The sequence below is a fragment of the Antechinus flavipes genome, chromosome X (assembly GCF_016432865.1).
Source record: "Antechinus flavipes isolate AdamAnt ecotype Samford, QLD, Australia chromosome X, AdamAnt_v2, whole genome shotgun sequence".
In the NCBI taxonomy this organism is placed as follows: domain Eukaryota; kingdom Metazoa; phylum Chordata; class Mammalia; order Dasyuromorphia; family Dasyuridae; genus Antechinus; species Antechinus flavipes.
The window spans coordinates 86,295,952-86,306,493 of record NC_067404.1 but is presented as its reverse complement, the minus strand read 5'-3'; positions in this window follow the sequence as shown (position 1 = coordinate 86,306,493).

Here is a 10,542-nt window from a genome sequence, read left to right as displayed (position 1 = left end):
ACAAGTCGAGATTTCACTGGAATGAGCTGGCTGGAGGCTGAAGAAAGCAGAGGCAGAGGCTGAAGGACCAGACCTTTGGATTTAAAGACATTTGGAGAGAGCTCTTGGAACCAAGCAGAGAGATAGGCCTCTAAACTAACCGGGCTAGAAGAAAAAGCTCACAACACAAATGTCCAATTAAAATCGTGAATTAATAATAAAATAAAATAACTGTAAAATAATATAAATTATCTAGGAATCACCTGCCAAGACAAAGTCAAGATTATATGATCACAAAGCCCAAAGCCAGATCTAAACAACTGGAAGAATATCAAGTGTTCATGTGTAGGCCAAACTAATATAATAAAAATGACAATTCTACAAAAATTAATCTGCTTATTCTGCCATACCAATCAAATGGCCAAGAAATTATTTTATAGAACTAGAAAACATAATAAGAAAGTTCACTTGGAACAACAAAAAGTCAGGAATGTCAAGGGAATTTATGAAAAAAATGCAAATGAAAGTAGTTTAGCTACTTTCCAGACCTAAAATTATATTATAAAGCAGTGGTAATGGCATGGATTCTGTCAATATAAAGTTATTATAAAATAAAATAAAATATTAAAAAAAAGTCTTTTCAGAGAATAGGCCTAATAACAGAGTAACAATTTTGTGACTTAGGTCAGATACTTTCTTAGGTATCTGAATCTAGACAAGTCATTTAACTTCTGTTGTACTTAGCTTTCTTATCTATAGAAAACACCTACTTAAAGAACTAAGCATATATGCATCAAGTAGTATAACATCAAAATTTTAGAGAAGAAGTTAAGAGAGATGCAAGAAGAAATAGACAGCAAAACTATGCTTTTACTGGATCTCAACCTTGCATATACATAAAGAGTGATACTATAAGTCAATTAGAAGAACAATTTTACATTCAAGGATTCTAACAAAGGCTTAATTTCTAAAATATATAAAGAATTGAATCAAATTTATAAGAATATAAGTGATTCTTGAATTGATAAATGGCCAAAGGATGTGAACAGACATTTTTCAAAAGAAGAAATTAAAACCACTTATAATCATATGCAAAAGTGCTCCAAATCATTATTGATCAGAGAAATGCAAATTAAAACAACTCTGAGGTACCATTACACATCTCTAAGATTGGCTAAGATGACAGGAAAAGATAATGATAAGTTTTGGAGAGGATTTGAAAAACTGGGACTCTAATACTTTGTTTCTAGTGTTATAAACTGATCCAACCACTGTGGATATGGAATTGTCCAAAGAGCTATCAAATTGTCCATATGCTGTGATCCAGCAGTATCTCTACTGGGTCTGTATCCCAGTAATATCATAAAGAAGGGAACGGGACCTACATGTGCAAAAATGTTTGTAGCCGTCTTTTTTATAGTAGTAAGAAACTGGAAACTGTGTGGATGCCCATCAGTTGGAGAATGTTTGGATAATTTATGGTATATAAATGTTATGGAATATTATTTTTATATAAGAAACAATTAGCAGGATGATTTTAGAGAGACCTGCAGATACTTACAAGAATTAATGCTAAGTGAAGTGAGTAGAACAAGGAGAACATTGTATGCAGGAATAACAAGATTATATGATGATCAATTCTGATGGATGTGGTTCTTTTCAATAGCAAAGTGATTCAGGCCAGTTCCAATGTACTTTTTTTTTTTTTTTTAATAACTTTTTATTGACAGGACCCATGCCAGGGTAATTTTTTTACAGCATTATCCCTTCTACTCACTTCTGTTCCAATTTTTCCCCTCCCTCCCTCCACCCCCTCTCCCAGGTGGCAAGCAGTCACATGTTTACATGTTGAATAGGTTATAGTACATTTTAGATACAATATATGAGTGCAGAACCGAACAGTTTTCTTGTTGCACAGGGAGAATTGGATTCAGAAGGCATAAATAACCTGGGAAGAAAAACAAAAATGGAAGCAGTTTATATTCATTTCCCAGTGTTCTTTCTTTGGGTGTAGCTGCTTCTGTCCATCCTTGATCAAGTGAAACTGAATTAGCTCTCTTTATCGAAGAGATCCACTTCCATCAGAATACATCCTCAAACAGTATCATTATTGAGGCATATAATGATCTCCTGGTTCTGCTCATTTCACTTAGCATCAATTCATTTAAGTCTCGCCAGTCCTCTCTGTATTCATCCTGCTGGTCATTCCTTACAGAACAATAATATTCCATAACATTCATATATCACAATTTACTCAACCATTCTCCAATTGATGGGTCCATTCATTTTTCAGCTTCTAGACATTACAAACAGGGCTGCCACAAACATTTTGGCACATACAGGTCCCTTTCCCTTTTTTAGTCTCTCTTTGGGGTATAAGCCCAGTAGAAACACTGCTGGATCAAAGGGTATGCACAGTTTGGTAACTTTTTGAGGATAGTTCCAAATTGCTCTCCAGAATGGCTGGATGTGTTCACAATTCCATGAACAATGTATCAGTGTCTCTGTTTTCCCACATCCCCTCCAACATTGCGCATTATCTTTCCCTGTCACTCTAGCCAATCTGACAAGTGTGTAATGGTATCTCAGAGTTGTCTTAATTTGCATTTCTCTGATTAATAATGATTTGGAGCATATTTTCATGTCTATAAATAGTTTCAATTTCTTCGTCTGAGAATTGTCTGTTCATATCCTTTGACTGTTTATCAATTGGAGAATGGTTTGATTTCTTATAAATCAGAGTCAATTCTCTATATATTTTGGAAATGAGGCCTTTATCAGAACCCTTGACTGTAAAAATGTTTTCCCAGTTTATTGTTTCCCTTCTAATCTTGTCTGCATTTCTTTTGTTTGTACAAAAACTTTTCAATTTGATATAATCAAAATTTTCTATGTTGTGGTCAATAGTGATCTCTAGTTCTTCTTTGGCCATGAATTCCTCCCTCTTCCACAGGTCTGAGAGGTAAACTATTCTATGCTCTTACAATTTATTTATAATCTCATTCTTTATGCCTAGGTCATGAACCCATTTTGACCTTATCTTGGTGTATGGTATTGTGTGGGTCAATACCTAGTTTCTGCCATACTAATTTCCAATTTTCCCAGCAATTTTTGTCAAATAATGCATTCTTATCCCAAAAGGTGGGATCTTTGGGTTTGTCAAACACTATATTATTAAAGTTATTGGCTGTTTTGTCCTTTTAACCTAACCTATTCCATTGATCAAGTAGTCTATTTCTTAGCCAATACCAGATGGTTTTAGTAACTGCTGCTTTATAATATAATTTTATATCTGGTACAGCTAGGCCACTTTCATTTCAAAAACATTAATTCCCTTGAAATTCTTGACCTTTTGTTTTTCCATATGAACTTTGTTGTTATTTTTTCTAGTTCATCAAAGTAATTTTTTGGGAGTCTGATTGGTATAGCACTAAATAAATAGATTAGTTTAGGTAGTATTGTCATCTTTATTATATTTGCTCACCCGATCCAAGAGCATTCAATATTTTTCCAGTTGGTTAGATTAGACTTAATTTGTGTGGAAAGTGTTTTGTAGTTTTGCTCATCAAGTTTCTGATTTTCCCTTGGAAGATAGATTCCTAAATATTTTATACAATCAGTAGTTACTTTAAATGGAATTTCTTCTTGTAACTCTAACTGTTGGGTTTTGTTAGTGATATATAAGAATGCTGATGACTTATGTGGGTTTATTTTGTATCCTGCAACTTTGCTGAAGGTGTGGATTATTTCTAATAACTTTTTAGTAGAGTCTCTGGGTTCTCTAAGTATACCATCATATCATCAGCAAAGAGTGATAATTTGGTTTCCTCATTGCCTATTCTTATCCTTTAATCTCTTTCTCAACTCTTATTGCCAAAGCTAGCATTTCTAATACAATATTAAATAGTAATTGTGATAGTGGGAAACCTTGTTTCACTTCTGATCTTACTGGGAATGGCTGCAATTTGTACCCATTACATATGATGCTTACTGCTGGTTTTAAATAGATGCTACTGATTATTTTAAGGAAAAGTCCATTTATTCCTATACTCTCAAGAGTTTTTAATAGGAATGGATGTTGGATTTTATCAAATGATTTTTTGCCTCTATTAAGATGATCATATGTTTTTTGTTAATTTGTTTATTGATATAGTTTATTATGCTAATAGTTTTCCTAATATTGAACCAGCCCTGCAATCCTGGTATAAATCATATTTGGTCATAGTGTATTATTCTGGGGATGATTTTCTGTAGTCATTTGGCTAATATCTTATTTAAGATTTAGCATCAATATTCATTAGGGAGATTGGTCTATAATTTTCTTTCTCTGTTTTCAACCTATCTGGTTTAGGTATCAGTACCATGTCTGTGTCATAAAAGGAATTTGGTAGGACTCCTTTATTCCCTGTTTTTTCTAATAGTTTATAAAGCATTGGAGCCAATTGTTCTTTGAATGTTTGGTAGAATTCACATGTAAATCCATCTGGTGCTGGGGATTTTTTTTTTTAGGGAGTTGATTAATAGCTTGTTCTATTTCTTTTTCTGAAATGGGACTATTTAAACAATTTACTTCCTCCTCTGATAATCTGGTAAGCCTATATTTTTGGAGGTAGTCATCCATTTTGCTTAGGTTATCAAATTTATTGGCATAAAGTTGGGCAAAGTAACCCGTTATTATTTCTTTAATTTCCTCTTCATCAGTGGAAAATTCTCCCTTTTCATTTTGAAGACTACTAATTTGATTTCCCTCTCTCTTTTTTCTAATCAGATTTACCAAAGGTTTATCAATTTTATTGGTTTTTTCATAAAACCAACTCTTAGTTTTATTTATTAGTTCAATAGTTCTTTTACTTTCTATATTATTAATTTCTCCTTTTAATTTTAGAATTTCAAGTTTAGTAATTGATTGGGGGTTTTTAATTTGGTCTTTTTCTAGCTTTTTAAGTTTCAGGCCCAATTCATTGATCTTCTCTTTCTCTATTTTATTCAATTAAGCCTATAAGGATATAAAATTTCCTTTTATTACTGCTTTGGCTGCATCCCATAAATTTTGATATGCTGTCTCACCATTGTCATTATTTTGAGTGAAATTATTAACTGTGTCTATAATTTGCTGTTTCACCCAATTATTCTTTAAGATGAGATTACTTAGTTTCCAAATTACTTTTTGGTCTATTTACACCTAACTTTTTGTTGAATGTAGTTTTTATTGCATTGTGATCTGAAAAGAAAGCATTTACTATTTCTGCCTTCCTGCATTTAATTTTGACATCTTTATGTCCTAATATATGGTCAATTTTTGTGTAGGTTCCATGAACTGCTGAGAAGAAAGTATACTCCTTTCTGTCACCATTCAGTTTTCTCTAGAGATCTATCATAACTAATTTTTCTAATATTCTATTTACCTCTTTAATTTCTTTCTTATTTGTTTTGTGATTTGATTTATCTAAATCTGAGAGTGCAAGATTGAGATCTCCCACTATTATAGTTTTGCTGTCTATTTCTTCTCGCAACTCTCTTAACTTCTGTTTTAGGAAGTTAGATGCTATACCACTTGGTGCATATATGTTTAATACTGATATTGTTTCATTGTCTATAGTACCCTTTAGCAAGATATAGTTTCCTTCCTTGTCTCTTTTAATTAGCTCAATCTTTGCTTTTGCTTGATCTGAGATAAGGATGGTTACCCCTGCTTTTTTTTTTTTTTTTAACTTCATCTGAAGCATAGTAGATTCTGCTCCAGTCTTTTACCTTTACTCTGTAGGTATCTCCCTGTTTTAAATGTGTTTCCTGTAAACAACAGATTGTAGGGTTCTGACTTTTGATCCAGTCTGCTATCTGTCTCCTCTTTATGGAAGAGTTCATCCCATTCACATTTATGGTGAAAATTACAAATTCTGTATTTCCTGCCATCCTAATATCCCCAGATTATAGTTTTCTTTTTCTTGCTCTCCTTCTCTTCTTCCCTAGTATTAAACTTATTGGTCCCCCTTACGTCACACAGCTCTCCCTCTTTAATATCCCTCCCTCCTCCCTTTGATTCCCTTCTCCTTTGTTGTACGCTTCCCTTATTACTCTTTTTCCTTCTCCCTTTTCCTCTCCCACTTTTTTAATGAAGTGAGAGAAGAATCTCTGTAAAACAAATGTCAATTATTTCCTCTTTGAGCCAACTCTGATGAGAGTAGGATTCACACAATGTTCCTCCCCCTCTGTAAATTCCCTCATATATGATAGGTTTCCTTTGCCTCATCGTCGCATGTACTTTCCCTCTTTTTATCTCCCCTCTTCCCTTTTTCTGACACTATCCCCTTTCCATTTCTACTTCCCTTTTTTATGTTATATCGGTAAAATCAAATTATACATATGGTTTTTATGTATATCCACAATAGAAATACAGTTCTCAAGAGTTCCTTTTACCTTTTTCTTCTTCTCTTGAGTCCTGTTGTTGGAGATCAAATTTTTTGTTTAAATCTGGTTTTTTCCTTAGAAACAGATGGAATTCCTCTATTTCATTAAATGTCCATCTTCTCCCATGGAAAAAAAATACTCAGCTTAGCTGAGTAGTTTATCCTTGCCTGCATTCCAAGCTCTTTTGCCTTTTGGAAAATCTGATTCCATGCCCTTCAATCCTTTAATGTTGAGGCAGCCAGATCTTGCGTAACCCTTATTGTGGCATCTCAGTATTTGAACTGTTTTTTCCTGGCTGCTTGTAAAATTTTTTCTTTAGTCTGAAAATTCTGAAGTTTGGTCACAATATTCCTTGGAGTCTTTTTTTAGGGTCTTTTTCAGAAGGTGTTCGATGAATTCTTTCAACGCCTATTTTCCCTTCTGGTTCTATTACTTCTGGGCAGTTCTCTTTAATGATTTCCTGTAAAATAGTATCTAGGCTCTTTTTTTCATCATAATTTTTGGGTAGTCCAATGAGCCTCAGGTTATCTCTCCTAGATCTATTTTCAGATCTGTTGTTTTTCCCAGTAAATATTTGACATTTTTTCCCAATCTTTCATTTTTTTTTTTGTTTTGCTTGAGTGATTCTTGATGTCTCAATGAATCAGTCATTTCTATTTGTTCAGTTCTGATTTTTAGTGAGTTATTTTCTTCATTAGCTTTTTTTATGTCTTTTTATATATGTCCAATTGAATTGTTTTGCTCCATGCAATTTTTTTCCATGTCACTAATTTTTTTTTTTTTTTTTTTAGTGAGTTATTTTCTTTTTCCAATTCGCAAATTCTGTTTCCCTGCACTTCTTGGGAGTTTTTTATCTTTTCCAATTCACATTTTAGGAAGTTGTTGCTCCCTTGCATATCTTCTCTTTCCTTTCCCCATTTTTCTTCTAGTTCTCTTTTAAGGTTTTTAATAGTCTCTTCTAGGAGAGCCTTTTGTATTGGAGACCATCAATTGTCTGGAGTCCAATGTACTTGTTATGGAGAGAGTTATCTATACCCAGTAAGAGGTCTATGAGGACTAAATGTGGATTATAATATAGTGTTTTCACTTTTTGTTGTTGTTGTTATTTGCTTTTTTTTTTCTTTTTCATTTTTTCCCCTTTTTGATCTGATTTTTCTTGTGCACTGTGATAATTGGGGAAATATGTATAGAAGAACTGCCTGTTTTTAACACATTGGATTAATTGCCTTCTGAGGCAAATGGTGAGAAAATGGAGAGGGAAAAATTTGGAGTATAGCTTTCGCTGCATCCCTAAAAATATTTTGTTTATTTTTTAATAACTGAATTATTTTTTTCACAATTTTCTTTTATTGCTTTTATATATTTTTAAATTTTTCCTCAGTCTTTCTTATTTTTTGAATTCCTTTTTATTTTCTTTCTAAGATTTTACATCTTTTTTTTTTTTTTTTTGGTTAGTTATATTTTCATCGTTTTCATTTTTTTCTACTTTTTCACATTTCATTTGATTTTCTGGATTCTTTTTCAGGTTCTTCCAAGATTTCTTTTTGGGTTCATGATAATTTGACATTACTCTTTAGAATAGGATAGGCTTTAAAAAAATACCTCATTATCTTCCTTTGAAGGTGATTTGGTTCTTTTTCCTTTGCTTACTCATTTTAATTTTTAATTCATCTTATTTTATTTTTAGCAGTTTAATATTATTATTTTTTATCAAGCTTTAATCTTGAGTTGTGGGTAATATTAACTAGTCCTCAACTCCTTCTTACTTCCTCTCCTAAACCCCAGAAAGATTTCCAGAAAAAAAAAGTTTTTCCTCCCTGTAGTTCACATTCACTGGGCTTGTGCTTATTCCTTCTTGTCCACAGACATAACCTGCAAACATACTGGTCAGCGCTGTGAAGCCTGACTTCTGGAATAAGCTGATGTTTCAGTCTTCCCTTAATCAGCAACTGCTGTTCTTTAGATAAAAGTTTGAGAAATAAAAATCCCTGAGCTGAAATTTCATTGAGCCTGTCAATGAGGAGAAGTTGAAATAAAATTTCTTGAGCCCTAGTCTCCTTCCCTCAGGATGCACTGTTTGTTGATTCAGTGGAGGTGTCACAGAAGCAGTTGCACTTCTCTCTGGCTCATCTTCAATTCCTGAAGTCTACTCAGAGTTCTTTCAAGATGCCTTAGGAGGACAACTCATTTTCCCCTTTATTTGTTGCCCTGTGTTCATTTCGTGGTGATTTTCTAGGGAAATCTAGACATTGGGAAAATTTTTGACCTACTCTGACATCTCAGAAAACATCTTCTAAAATTATAAAACAGTTTTTTCACTGCTTTTTTTCCCCACTGAATTTCATTGAAATTCATAGCAAGAATGTGATAAATACTTTCTAAATGGATAAGTAAACATATATATTCTCTGATTCTTCCATGACATTCAATTTTGATATTTTGTCATTTAAGCAGTATGAGTCTTCATGGTTTTCTTGGCAAAAATACTAAAGTGGCTTGACCTTTTCTTCTCCAACTCATTTTATAGATGAGAAAACTGAGGCAAATAGGATTAAGTAACTTGCTCAGAGCTATAAATATCTGATGCCAGATTCGAACTCACTGATTCTATTCAATAATTATGATTACAGGATAGAGGAGAGACAAAATCTTTTTAAAAATGTTTTGGAGCCATGACTGTTCATCTCTAGATTTAGAAAGAAAATATTCTCGGTCCCTCTGAGGATGGAGATTAGCTATTATAACTTCTTCCTCAAAAAGTCTTAGCTTCAAGGGTTTATATATACCTGCACAAGTTTTTGGTGGAAGTACTAAATGCTAAATTTGTAAAGTGTGTGATTTTGAGGAGTAATAAATGAATGGATGAATAAATAATCAGTCAATCAAACAAATAGGTCCAAATCCCCATTTAGTTTTAGCTATGTTTTCCATTCTTCCTCTAACCAATTGGCATCCAAATCCCTGGGCAGTCAGAGAAAAAGGAATAGCATATTTGACCTGAGATTACCTCTCTGAGCCAGCACTGCTCTGTGCTTCTATTCTGAGATTAGGGTCAGAGCCTATAATCCCAGTCCACCTCTATTTCCTGCCCTTTAACTTCCATGGTTTGAATTTTTTTCCTTGGGCTGGAAAGATGATTCACTGTTCTGTCTCTAGGTTTCTGGGTCACTACTAGGTCTGATTTTGTTTAGTTATCTGAGGAAAGAGTTGTGGAAAGAGTTGAATCATATTGCTTCCTCTTATTATACCATCTTTACTTGTCTCCCTGAAGCAGTATATGCAAGATCAAAGAGAAAATAAGTGTGCATGACCTTGGGCACATCATTTTCAATCAATTTCTGCTGCAGTTTCCAAATCTGGAAAAAAAATAAGAAGCTATATAATGTCATAGTTCAAGTAATCAATTATTCTATGTTTCTATAGTATATGTCTTATTTAATAGTTAATTGTTCTACATAAAAAGCAAGGAGTGGAAAAGGCATTCAAAAGTGGGAGTGATCCCATCACAATGAAGAAAGAAGCATGTTATAAATTCTCAACTCCTGTAATTTATTTAGAGTACATTAAATCCAGTCTTCTCTCTTTTATATAATATAGCATATGCCTGCTAATTAACAAGAACTGCAATAATTCTCCAGGATTGCTATTTAAATCTTTGAATTTCAGCAATAACAACAACTAAAAGAATTCAAAAATAATCCCAGTTCAATACCACAAAACCTCCATAAATTCACATTTTATAGATAAGATAGCTGTGGCTGTATTTGATATTTGACTGTGGCCATATAGCTACATACATAGGATCTAAACTATTGACACGGCCTCCTGAATAAGATTTCTTTTATTTAGCTTTTTATGTACAAAACATATGCATGGGTAATTTTTCAACATTGACCATTGACCGTTGCAAAAACTTCTGTTTCAACTCTTCCCCTCCTTCCCTCTACTCCCTCCCTAGATGGCAGATAGTCTCATACATGTTAAATATGTTAAAGTATATGTTAAATACAATATATGTATACATATTTATATAGTTATCTTGTTGCACAAGAAAGATTGGATTTAGAAAGAAGGTAAAAAGAACCAGAGAAGAAAAAACCAAAAATGCAAGCAAACAATAACAGAAAGAATGGAAATGTTATATGTAGTCCATAC